Genomic DNA, 14,026 nt, shown 5'->3' on the forward strand with positions numbered 1-14,026 from the left:
ATCGGTATTAAATAAAAGAAATTACATTAAAAAAATTACCCAAATCGAACCGAATGTTTATCGATTTTATCGCTCCGTCGATCTGCAGGATGGAGTCTTAGTGTTTCTGCCTTTCACCCGGAGTTTCCGGGTCGAGTCCCGGTCAGGAGTTGAACATTTCACACGCTACAAAATTCATATCGTTCGTCACAGTAACTGTCTGGCATCGATCTGTCGTTACTATTACACGAATAAATAATTATATATTTTAAACGGCCACTTCCGCAGGCAATGTTAGTATATTTACCTTTTTCGTTGAAAGTTCCGGATTTGAATCCCGGTCAGGCTTCACACTTTTTGTACACTCTATAATTCATTTCTCATCGTCATTATAATAAACAGAAGCGATTGTAATGTAGCGTTCACTTATTAGTCTTAATAGTGGATAAATCAATAAAAAATTATATTAAATTCGCGTAAAGTTAACGGATAATAACCTGGTCGATCTTGTGTAAGACGGTAAAACGTATTCCTACCCGGCCGATCGTTCCGTTAAACCGGCTTTGATAGGAAAGACCGTAAAGTAAGGTAAAATCCCGACGGCCCAAACCGTGTTTCAAATAAACCGATTCCTGTAAATTACTGAAGTTAAATTAATTTAGGTGCAGTTTTACTGTACGGGGATTGTAATAATCGTAGCGATCGATATTGCTTAAAAAATTTATTTAAAAAAAAGAAAAAATGCGTCTTAAAGTTAAATACTTTTCTTTTATCTTTATAAAAACCGTCGAATTGAATATCAGCCTTCCTACAGAAGTAATAATCTGTTTAAAAGATAGTTCTGGGTACCTTTTTATTTCATATTGTAGTATTCGGTTCTTTCGATGAATTCATTTCCATCCGTCTACGTGTGCAGCGAGTGGTAAGGTAAAAATAATTGCACGATTGCATGTTTGCGATTTAATTTTTGTTTCTTAAAGTTTTGGTTTTTGTGTTAATATATTTTCATGTATGCAAGTTGTGTATTGTTTAATTGTTTGTTTAATTTACGCTAAATTAATTATTTTTTTTTTTAACGCTATAATTAACTTTTTTAACGGAAGTGTGATTATTTTGCGCTTATAGAATAAACATTAAAATTTCTTGCTTACAAATAATCATTGTAATAATATAGGAATCGGACATATATGAAATTTAAATTTTATGGACTTATGGACCGATTCCTTGTTTATTATTTTCATTACTATTTATTGTCTTATATTATTTTTTATCTTTGGATAAGACGATAAATATAAATGTTTCGTTATTAATTTTGTAAATTTATTATATTTTGTGTCTTAATTATTTTTGTTTTTAGTTTTGTAAACTTTTTGCTTGTTGCCGTCTTTTTATTTTATTATTTTTAGAATTAATTTACTAATTTTTATTTTATGTGGTTATGTGTGTGTGTATATAACTGAGCTGTGATTTATTGTGTTTTTTTAATGTTATGATATATACTACTATCTTATTATTAATGTTTTGAAAAATAAAAAATCTCATGTGGACACCACATGACTTCCTTTGTACGCCTATTAAATTACATATACACATTTTTAAAAATGAAAATTACAAAACAAATTTCATTAAAATCTCAATTTCTTTTTTACAATCAGAGGTTAATAAATCAAAATATTTAAATTAAAAAAAAAACAATGGAGATGAAGTCTGATTCGAACCGATGTGCTTTACCCTTGTAAGATCCAAATATTTCATTAATTAAAATTTTATTTGGCTATAACTCTGGAACCGATGAAAATAAGTACCGCTTGTGATATATCGTACGTACGCTGAAACTAGTCAAAATGGATATTCCCGTTGAAATCTGAAAACCGAAATTTTTCGCGATCACAATACTTCCTTTACTTCGTACTAGGAAGTAAAAAGAAGTGTTTATTATGTTATTGAAGTTTGTATCTATTAAAATTGTAACATTTGAATTTTTACTTAGCTTCATAAGTCGTGTCCCACATACGAGATCTGTTCTTTATTTTTTTTAATTTTACAGATTTTCGGTCCTCGTACCCTTCAAAGTACTTCCCTACCCTATTCACACGATTTTCTCCGCGGTGTTTCCACCTTGCAAAGCAGCCCTGGATAGTTCCAATTGAAACGGCCTTTAAGGTCCGTGACGAATTCGCTTTAATGTCATCGATAAAACGGCGTCCGTTTTATCGATGACATTTTAATTTTATCGATGACAAATTTTAATTTCGCAAATAAGAAAAATCGCTACAAGCCAGCTCTGGCGAGTAGGGAGGCCGAGGGAGAACAGTCGTTCATATTTCATATTTTTTTAACACGGCTCGGTTAAATACGTCGGTGTTGTTGGATAAAATTTTTTTGCTCATTTAGTTTGCAAATGTATTTAAATTACATTTTATAAATTTTTATGTATTTATTTATTTATATTTTTTAATGTAACACGTATTTTGGTGAAAAGTGTTTCATGTACGTAAAATTATTAGACTTAAATTAAATTCTAGAATCTTTTATTTCTTTTTTATTTATGTGATATCGATAATTTGATTTTTGTGTTATATTCCATAGAAATTTCATTTTGCAACTTACATTTTACCTGTGTCCCCGCCCGGTTTAAGAATATACTTGTAGATGTACAAAATAGCCACCGGGTTGGTCTAGTGGTGAACGCGTCTTCCCAAATCAGCTGATTTGGAAGTCGAGAGTTCCAGCGTTGAAGTCCTAGTAAAGCCAGCTATTTTTACACGGATTTGAATACTAGATCGTGGATACCGGTGTTCTTTGGTGGTTGGGTTTCAATTAACCACACATCTCAGGTATGGTCGAACTGAGAATGTACAAGACTACACTTCATTCACACTCATATTCATCATCCTCATTCATCCACTGAAGTATTATCTAAACGGTAGTTACCAGAGGCTAAACAGGAAAAAGAAAGAAAAAGATGTACAAGTTAAAATCTGTATACGAATCTTTACGCTTAATGATTTTGGATTCTACATTGAACTTCTAAAACCCCGAGTATATACGTATGGCTATTCTCATCCCTATGTTTTTCGAGCCGTAATAACCTGGTCTGGTTGTTTCACATTGAAAGAAATTCTGATATTAATATTAGTAATAATATTAATATTTTATACCGACATTAATATTTAAATTAATTCGCTTCTAAATCTACGGCTTTTATCTCTTTTTTCAACCTTACTTTATCTTTTCTTGTCGATACAGAATGTTTTCTTTCTTCACACATTTGCCTGTACTCTACATTTAACAGGTGTCAGTTTTCATTTCATTTAACAGGAACCCTGACCGGGTTCGAATCCCGGTCAGGCATGGCATTTTCACACACGCTACAAATCATTCATCTCATCCTCTGAAGTAATGCTTAACTGTGGACTCGGAGGTTAAACGAAAAAAAAAAAAAGGTTTCATTTAACAGTTTTAACAAACTGTCCAGACGGACAGTTTTAATATTTAGATTATAAAAATGTGGTTTTTATTAAACTAATATTTTTGGTAATTATTCTTTATTATTAGTTATCGATAGTTGTTCTATTTACGAGATTAATGGCTCAGAATGTTTAAGGAGTAGGTCAAGATACCTTTATTGGATACTTGTCTGTTATCTCAACCCCCCTTCAGTTTATGCGCTTATTTATACGCTTATTATCAGGAATCTGTACGAGAAACATTAGTTTCCCTCCGTTTACTATCAAAAATCCATTCTTTTTGTACGATTTTTACTGCAAGTAAGTAGATTTTCTTCTACTTCTACTCCAACATAAATCCTCCCATCACGAATAATTCTGTCGTTATTTTCTGATGTAGCCCTGGACAAAAATAAATTTAATGTAAATAAATATTTTGGTCGATTACCGCTTAAATATTTCACTGTCTTCTTTCTTCTTCCTTTTTAGCCTCCGATAACAACCGTTTAGATAATTCTTCAGAGGATGAATGAGGATGATATGTATGAGTGTAAATGAAGTGTAGTCTTGTACATTCTCAGTTCGACCATTCCTGAGATGTGTGGTTAATTGAAACCCAACCACCAAAGAACACCGGTATCCACGATCTAGTATTCAATTCCGTGTAAAACTAACTGTCTTTACTAGGATTTGAACGCTGGAACTCTTGACTTCCAAATCAGAAATATTTCACTGTTTGGCATAAAATTTAACGATCGAGTAGCTTGATCTAGCGATATATAAAAGGTGTAAAATTAGGAATGGGATCTGCGATTACCGAATAACAGATTTTAATCATTTCGTGATTTCATTATATCTTTCAAAATTTTGACTAATCAAAGCACAATTTATTCGTGTATATGCGACCGGATCGAGAAAACTACTGGTTTTTGTAGGAATGCAACGTTTCTTTCCTCTGGTTTGCAACATTGGTTTGCTTGGCATTTCTCCCGCTACCACCCCATTCGGTCGCCCTAAAGCATAAGACCGAATGTATGTGCCATAAACGGTTACTGAGCTTCGAAAGAGTTTAGCGACCAGTGTCCTAATAGCTCCTAGAGCTTTCCTAACAGCATGAGCGGGTTAAGCGCGGTGCCATACACCACCAGCTTACGTGTCCCACCCGCTAGCTTGTCACATATAACTAAAATGGGCAGGCGCACCTCATCAACTACTAAAAATGTATATGACTTCAATAGATAAATTTATATCGTCAAGACAACAAGTCGCTGCCACGCCTAGGTCGCTAAATGTATAACAAGTACCTGTCCACCATTTTAAAGCGCTTGGAGCCTTAGTTGGCTGGTGGTCAGCCATAATACTCGGGTAGCATCCCACAGGAGCGAGGTAGGAGTTTTTACCTTAGATGAACTACTAATGCCGGTTGAACAAAGCAACGGCATCAAGGACAGTGCAGCTGTCGCCACACTGACTCGCCGCTTATGAGTGGCCAATTTTCTCTTTGGCCTCTGAGTTCTGGCCCCCCTTCAAGAGCTGAGCAGTCAAACATCTTGTGTTCGTTCGACTGGACCTCCCCGCAGATGCACAGCTCATCAGCTGCCAGGCGGAACCGAAACAAATATTGGCTTAAATTCACGTGGTTGGAGAGCACTCGGGCTCCCGTTGCCCTTAAAAACGAACTAGAGGTGTACCATACCCCCCCAAATCCTGTATAAATCTGTACAAGCACCTACCTTTAGTTGTAACGTGCCATTCTTGCTGCCATGCATCCATCGCGAGGCTATAAAGCCTCCTCTGCAGGCGGGAGATGGGCAACTGTTCGAAATTTAGAACCGGTACATTGCGATCACCGTTCCGCTCCAATACTGGCCCGGCTCGAAACCGCATCCCAAATGCCTCGGCCTCCCTATCTCTTCGCAACTTCCACATGGCCGCCCCAACTTTCACCACTAAATCGATTAGGAGAGCTTTCGTAGCCTCGTAGGAGGTTGTTTTAAAAACACCAATGCATACAATTAAGGCTGTGCGCTGGGCATTCCTTACATTTTGAATAAGTCCTCGATTTCTGTCCAACCTATGCGCCCAAACAGACGCAGCATAAGAGGTCATACTATCGAAGACACCACGGTTACACCATGTACAAATGACGGCCCGACAGCCCGTAATACTTCCGAGCAATCCTCCTAACCTTATGCATGACAGAGACGGCGTCCGCCTAATGTGGTTGCCTACTTGCCTAATGTGGTTGCTAAACAGCAACTTTTCATCAAACAAAACACCTAGGTACTTACGAACTCTAACTCGGCTGATTACACAGCCTTTATATTTAATATGGGGGTTACGACTGTATGATAATTTGTCTGCATCCTTGAGAAGCATACACTTCGTCGGGCACAGAAATATTAAATTTTGCATATCCATCTAGCCCTCTGCGGTTGACAAGGCCGTCTGGCGCCCGGTCTTGTAGCTGTGGTTGTGAATTACCATGAACTAAAAGGAGACAGTCATCGGCGAAAGCCTAGGCCGTGAACCCTAATCCCAGAAATTCGTCAAATACCAGGTTCCACAGCAGGGGACCGAGTACGGAAACCTGCGGGCTTCTACCGGTGATAAACTTTTCCACAATCAGGTGCGCATCTCTAAACAAAGCCGTACGATTAGATAAATAGTCTCACACTACAGCCTGAAGGGCTACGGGAACATCGCGGCGTTCCAACTCATAGAGGACAGAACTCCAACACAAGGAAGGAAATGCTGCCTCTATGCCTATAAAAATTTCCAAAACATATTTACAGTTGGCGCTTTCCACCTCGGAAAGAGCAAATAAGAAGATGCAATCCTCGATGCCAACCCCTTTTGTGAAGCAATATTGGCCTCCACTTAGAAAACAGTTCATATCGATGTTTTCTCAGAGCCGTTCCACAACCAGCCTTTCAAGCAACTTGATGACCGATGGGCCGATAACTGCCGACCTCACTCGGATCCTTTCCTGATTTAAGAGCACCCTCACCAAAGCCACCTTCCAACAAGTCGGAAAGCAACCCCAGCCAAGGCACCCCGAGAACAGTCTGCCAAGCGGCTCTATTATGACAGGCAAAAGATGGTAAAAAATGTCCGGGTCAAGTTTGTCAATACCCGGTGCCTTTCGAGAAACCAGTCTGTCTGTATCTACGGGATCCACATCCCGTACGCCAGGGATAGACATAACTCTCGCCCTAACGCCGACTTTTGCTTCACCCTCCGCAGCATCTGAAAACAGAGTATCCAGGAACGCCTGGTATGTCGCCACAGATGTTAACGTGTGGTCCCCACCACCAAACCCGCACCGAACACTGGACAGCATGTGCAATGGCTTTAGCCGGTAACCTGACTTTGCGAGCTGCAGGGGTTGCGCTGCAAGTCGCGCATAGAGTCTTTCCAAAACTTGGGTTTGGCTTCCTTGATGATATATAGGCTTTCACCGCGTACGTTATCCACGATTATCCCCGTCACGGGGCGACGTTGGTACTTTCTATCCGCGGATCTGACTCTTGCACGCAGCACGCTCAGGTCAGAGGACCACAACTTTTTCCCGGGCCGCCGCCTGAGACAAACAGACGCCCCCTCGAAAGCAGAGGCCATGTCGGCTCCAGGCTCTCTTTGATCAGCGGACTGGCCACTACCCAAGGGTCAGTCCATTGGCCGTGGCCGCCGTAGGACTCTTATCGCAGCCAGTCTCGATGGCCCGGCCGAATTGCTCAGCCATCAGTTCCACCTACTTCCTGTACTCCATGCGAGGTGGAACCGTGTATCGTCAGACCGAAACCGATAATCGAGTTCTTCCCCGTCAGGCATGAACCGCCGACAGAAAGCTACACGTCCAGTGTCTGCTGCTAATAACGTGAGAGCGATACGAATTCCGTACGGATGAATAGTTAAACACTTGCGCGTTGCCGTGTGGGCATACCGGCGGATAGACCAGATGGACTAGATAGGCGTCGCACAGACGTGTTGGGACTGGCAGAATATACAGCTTCACGTCGATAAACTTTTCTATTTTTAGCGCTTTCGACCGTTTTTGGCTGCATCTGCCGCATTCCCTGTCTCTTTGGAACTTGTCGTACAGCCGCTTGTTGGAGGACTTGCTTGGTGCATCCTCACCGTACTTTTCTGTGAAGGGATTATGGGTCTGGGCGTAAGTGGCACATCTAATGTATAGGCAGACGATGAATATTTCCTGCAGCAATTGTGCAACCCATTTTTCTCGGTTAAACCGGCAACAAAATTAGGGAACAACATTCTTCCATAATGTTGCGTCATTTTTTTAACACTATATTTAGCCGGGAAATTAGTTTAGCCGGGAAACTTTTTTTTTAATTTTTCGTCTGGCTCTTAACGTCTTCGTTAAAGGTATATTCTGTATAAATCTGTTAACCTATATCATATCCTTGATTTTTTATTTTATTACATTGTTATTCATTTTTTGACGAACCGCAAAATTATATTTTTCTCTTATTTATGCATATTCCTATTAAATTTCTTTTCTATCTGTGAATTCATATTATTCGGTATTTCTTTTGCTTCATTTAATAAATATTATCGGCGAATTCTTTGAGAATTGTTACTTGTATTTCAATTAAAAAAATTATATATATATATAAAAGTCGAAAGAAAAGGAAATACGGTGCATCCTTTTCTCACTCGCTGTTTTTATATTGGGATTTTGTTTTTCTTTATCCGATACTCAAAGCTACCTGCACGTATGCGTTCGTACGCCTACGTGCAGGTAGCTTTGTTTTTACGACTCGCCTTTCGATATTAATTTAAGGTTTAGATTTTCACCTTCGTTTTCGTGCTTTTTCTTTACGTTAATCGGTCTTTGGTGTTTTATCTTAACCTACTATGCATTCGATTTTAGATTTTAGTCGACTATTGGTACTCCTGGTACTGTTTAGTCGCGTATTATTACTGTTAGTTCACATATTAGTCGACTATTTTGGATTCAACGAGATGTGAAAGCGACGGCGCGTAAGTTATTGGACTTATCGGTATGTTTTTTCTTTAATTTGGCGAGTATTATATATTTTTATTGTAAAGGTAAATTTTTTTTTTTTATTGAAACGTTAAGCGAATCTCTGGGTTTCATATAATTTTCATTTCGTCGTGTATCGCGGGCACGATCCTATTTCACATATATAACGGTTCTCACAGTATGTTGCCGATCGGTACCGCATTCTTATGTAAATTATTTAAAGGTCGCTTAAATTTTACCGTTAATGTATGCAAGATAGCTTCTATGAGGTAATCATCGGCTGCTTTTTCCCTATAAATAAGAGACTTTTTCAACGTTCTTACCGCCTAAAAGCGTGTAATTTATTTTCTGTTAACGAAATGCGATTCGCATTCGTTGTTGTAACCTTTCGGTTTAATTTTTCTAAAACGACATCTTATTTGATCGCTTTGTCGATTTAGATTGTCCATGTATTTTATTTATTGCTTCGCCGCTGAGGTCAGTGGTGCGATACAGAGAGTTGAGATAGGTTAAGGCGTAATATGTTTTACGTAACTCTGTATTTACTACAGTTTGCTTTGTTTTTTGTCTCTATTTCCTTTCTTTTAAACCGATCCGTTCGTTTTTATAATGCCCGTAATTGTTGTACGTAATTTTTAAATGTTCCTTTTTATATAATATTTCGTTATAGAGTACTATATCTCTCGGTGCATTTTCCTGTTATGATCGTTCGCAACCCTAGACTTGTTTACGTGTTATACAGAGTTGTGAAAGTCTGTACTTAATTTTTCTGAACGAATCCATTTTTATTGTTATTCAGTTCCCATTACAAAGTGTATACTACATTGCTACCGCAAGATTCACAATGGGTATTAACAACAACAAACGTAGACGCCTTTGTGATATGTATTAATCGCACGTCGCTTGCAGCATTGCTTTGTTTATCGGTCGGTAAACAGGTCGTTTTCCGAGCAGCAACGAGTTTTCATTGTTGAATATTATTTTTCCAGTCGTTCTTATGCACGTTTTATAGACGAATATCAAGGTAATCCGGATGTGGCAGCGCCTTACAAATCGACCGTAACGAGATTAATCGTTCGTTTTAGAGAATGTGGATCGGTTGCAGACAAGAAGACAACCGGAAGACCGGCCGTTTTTACTGATGGTAAACCGGCCGAAGTTAAGAATCTGATGCGGCGTTCGCCTTTAAAAAGTTTGAACAGACTTATCAGCGCACTCTCAAATTTCATGTGGAAGTGTTAAGAGAGCGATGAAACGGTTACGCTTTCGTGCAGGTTATCATGTTCGCAGGTATCGAAGGAGCCGGATGATAAAAAATCGCGTAGTGTGCTGTTCATTTCGGTTTCGGTCATTTGTTGACAGCCGTGGAATCGCACCGTGTTTTCTTCACCGACGAGGCGTGATTTCGGCTTTGTGGCTACGTGAACGGTCAAAACACTAGCATTTGGTCGACTGAAAATCCACACGTGTCACATGAAAACCTCTTAACTCTCAGAAACTGGGAGTGTGGTGTGCCTTATCACGTTGTCAAATAGCGGGCCCCATTTTCTTTGAAACTACGGTGAATAGTGGTGCGTATCGAGACATAATTATGCAGTTTATTGCCTTCTTGATGATGAACGTGATTGTCAGTTCTATCAGGAGGGTGCCACGTGTCACACACCTAATGAAACCGTGCATTTCTTGCACGTTTCCTGGCGAGCGTAACATCTGTAAAGGATTGTGGCTCCCACTTTCGCCCGATCTGACGTCCCCAGATTTCTTCCGGTGGAGTTATCTTAAAGGCAAGGGCCTATATTAACATAACGGAGTTTAACAACATCAGTATACACGTGCTTTACAAAGCGGCTTTAAACATTGCAAAAAGAGCTCGTACGTGTATTACTGAACGGGGCCGCCATTCCGAGCGTATGTTCTAAAAATAAATAAATTTTTAAATATTATTACTTAACGTGTTAATTTTTTTATTACTTTGATGTGCGCGACTTTCGGATCTCTCTGTATTATATTCCTGTTATCTACTTAATAGGCGTCTAACGTCTCGATATTGCGGTTTACTTGGAATTTGAATCTATCCGACAGAAGTAATTCTGTCGATAAGTTTTATATAAAAAGCTTATTTATGTAATATTCAATGTGCTTACTCGTTATTATGTCTATTCTAATATTATTATCTGATACCGTGTTAATAAGTTGAATTATTCCAACCTTCCGTTCTCATTCAAACGTTTTGACATTTTACGCTCAGATTTACGGGAAATTTCTTATCTACGGATTTCCTTTTTATAAAAACAGATCCGATGAAGATATTTTAATCACGTTTTATTAACCTCGAAACATACATGTAAGAATTAGTACTTTTTGATCGTTTTCAGCCTTGCATCGTTCAAAGCGTACAGCATGCGAAGCTTTAATACTCTGTTCAGGGTGTACCGGCTACTAATCGACTTAATGACGGGTAGGGCTGCCGCTTCTTTTTGGAACCTTATCTTGGCCTGGTTTCTCCTGATGCTCTTTCTTGCTTTGAGAGTACTTCGGTATAACTATTTGCTTCTCGGTTTTGTAATCAGTAATTTGATATCGTGGTTCTCAGTGGAAGTTTGTCCTTTGTATATTAATATTTCTTATTATTCTTTTTTTTAAGCTTATGGACCGTTTCATTAATTTTTGTTCTGTGCTAAATTTTGTTTTAAATATTTTTATTATACGCGGCTCGGCTCGAGTTTGTTTTATTCTCGGTTATTTTTTTAGTGCGGTCTAAAACCTAATTTCTCTTACGATTTCTTTCTATTTTAGTTTAAATAATACCGGATGACTTTTATATAAAAGTATGTTCTTTCGTTTTACGTCTTGAAGAAAATTTTACTGTAAGATTTTTCTTGAACTTCTACTATTAGCAAACTACAATGTGTTCAGGACGTAACCGTTATCTAACTTAGGTGTGTTTTCTTCATTTTTATACCCTACGTGAGGTTCATATTTCTGGTTTTGTTCGTTGCAGAATTTAGATACTTTTTTGCGGCTTTTATACATGCAGGACGTAAACGGTTTGGAATGATTTTTAATTAACATTTTCATTAAAGTTTTGGGTCACCTTCAGTGTAATTCTATTATCCTTTATTTTTTTTTTTGCAATACAATTTTTCTTCTCTTTTTGGCTCTTCTGTTTTGTCCTCTCAGATCAGAAGAATTTCTCTTCTATTAAGTCCTTAGGAGTTTCTTTTTGTAATAGTCTTCACTTTTACGTGTACTCATATAATCCAACATTTTAATTTTTTATGCGATTTATGTATTATAATCATGGTTTCGCTGTACAGTTTTTACTTCGTATACTTCCTTCTGTTATGAAATCGATTAACTTCGTATGCTTTAATTTAACTTGTGATTATTCTACGTACCTGTTTCTAGTATGAATTTGTCGTACGCTTTTTTACTCGGTTCTTTTAGATTTCAAAATATATGAAGAATGGAAAAGCCCTTTGAATTGCCGAAAGAAGCGTTTAATTGTCTAGATGAAGGATTATTTGAAACGGTAAAATTTTATAATACGGTCTACAATAACGCGACGTATCCGAAAGATTTAAAAAAAAACCGTGATTCCGATTTTCAAAGAGTACGGTCCTATAACGGTCAAGATAATTAGACGATTAATTTAGTCTTTCGCTATGCGAATTCTGAATGTAAGAATGAGTTAAAAGATGGAGGAAATGATTACAGAAGAAGAATTTGGATTTGGAACGGGGGTGGATTAAAAGATACTATTGGGGGCTATTAAGGCGAGAGGGTTTATAAAATAGTTAAAGGGATAATTGCGTTTTTTATTGGTGTGGAGTAAGTATTCGATTGTTTTAAACGGGGTAGAAGACTAGACAGACTGTACCTAAGTCAGAAAATAGTTACGAAAATAACATGTGCAAAAGACTAAGCGGTTTGATCGAGGAAAAGAAGTAAGGCGAGGGCGTCGTCATTGACCTTGTTTAATACGAATGTTGATGATCCGACCAGAAACGATTCAGAAGAAGATGAAGGAATCAGCGTGTAAGAGAAAGGGAAAATCATTATTTAAGGTTCAGGTTGACGATTTAAAAATCACGACGGAATATGGAATAAAAATTAAAGTTTTGAAAACTACGAGTAAATTAATGAGGATAGGAAACGATAAACGGTAAACTGATCAATGTCTGGACAGAAGAAGAAAGAATTTAAGGAGTAAAACGGTACAAATACTTAAGTATAATGTTAATAGATTATTAAAAAAGTGAAAACAAAAAATAGAAATAACAGTGATATACGGTAAGATGACATCAAGTGAAGAGTTATGTTTGGACCGCACTTCTGTACTATTGTGAATCATGGATATCAAGAAAAAGAGAAAACTGGAAGCATTTGAAATACGGGGATGTTGCAGATCGGAGACGATTAAACGGACAGACAAGAGAGAAAAATGAAATTACAGTATAATGAGAGTTAATTAGAATGAATAGAAACTTAATTAGAACGATTCAGGATAACACGGCTAACCGGTTGGGTCGTAGCAGAGGAGAATGACCGATTAAAAACGGTGCTAGAAGGATCGGTAGAAGTTGAAAGACAGGCCAGAAAAGAGTAAAATTATACAAGATTAAAAAGAAATGAGAGCTCTCAGAAACGTAAACGTTTAGCTGGAAATAGAGAAAAATTAAAACGGATTTTAGTTTACTTTTGTTTTGTTCTGTAATTAAATTTAAATCTTCATCTATTAATGAATCCGGTTTCTTCAAACTTCCCGGCATCGCTAGTATTTTCGTGACATAACTGTATGCCAATTAATAAAACCTTACAAAATTTAATTAAAACCCAAAAATTAAATTATTAGCCCAAAATTTCGACATGTTCCTGTTTCCTCAGATTCCACGAGCGCCGTACAGACGATTAATGATGTGTACTCCAGACACCCTGTTACATGTGAGATTCACTGTGCCATTTCACAAATGAATCACCGTAATACAACGGTGAGCTTTTGCTGGATCCCCAGCCGTATTGGGATTTTAGGCGACGAGCGCCTTGATGGTGCGGCAAAGGAAGCTTGTTTCCAGTCTCCTTTCACCGATCTTCAGACGATATTGTCTGTTTCCTGAAGAGAACGGTTCATTATCAGTGGCAAAGTGAAAGAAATGCAATCGTGAACGATAAACTTCACCTTATTAAAAACACTGCGTCACCGAGTTCTTTGATAATCGAATAATAAGCAAGGGCTTATGGCCTCCAAGATTCCCAGACCTCACATCTCCTGATTGCTTTTTGTGGGGCTATATTAAGTCGGAGGCCTTCAAAAACAATCCTCACACTATTGATGAACTTATGAAGTCAATATTTCAGACTTAATCACTAATATTTCCAATGAGACTCTTAAAAAGGTTTCTGCTAATATGCTGAAAAGAGTCCGTCCGTGTATAACCGCAAGGGGTGGGCATTTTGAGCATATTCTTTAACAATTATGTAAGTAATAGCTTTTTATTAAATCTCTTTTGTAAGTAACAAATACATTTTTTTATTCCACCTAATTTCCCTTTCTTAAATTACATTTAAAATTGGGTAACAGGACTAA

General features: G+C 37.7%; 1 protein-coding gene across 1 annotated transcript in view; it reads left to right on the top strand.

The window, feature by feature from the left end:
• Spt20 (transcription factor Spt20 homolog) overlaps window positions 1-14,026 on the top strand; it is a 121,045-nt gene that overhangs the window by 14,464 nt on the left and 92,555 nt on the right. The gene's annotated exons all lie outside the window — the stretch shown is intronic.

This window comes from Lycorma delicatula, chromosome 11, assembly GCF_047948215.1.
Source record: "Lycorma delicatula isolate Av1 chromosome 11, ASM4794821v1, whole genome shotgun sequence".
Lineage (NCBI taxonomy): Eukaryota > Metazoa > Arthropoda > Insecta > Hemiptera > Fulgoridae > Lycorma > Lycorma delicatula.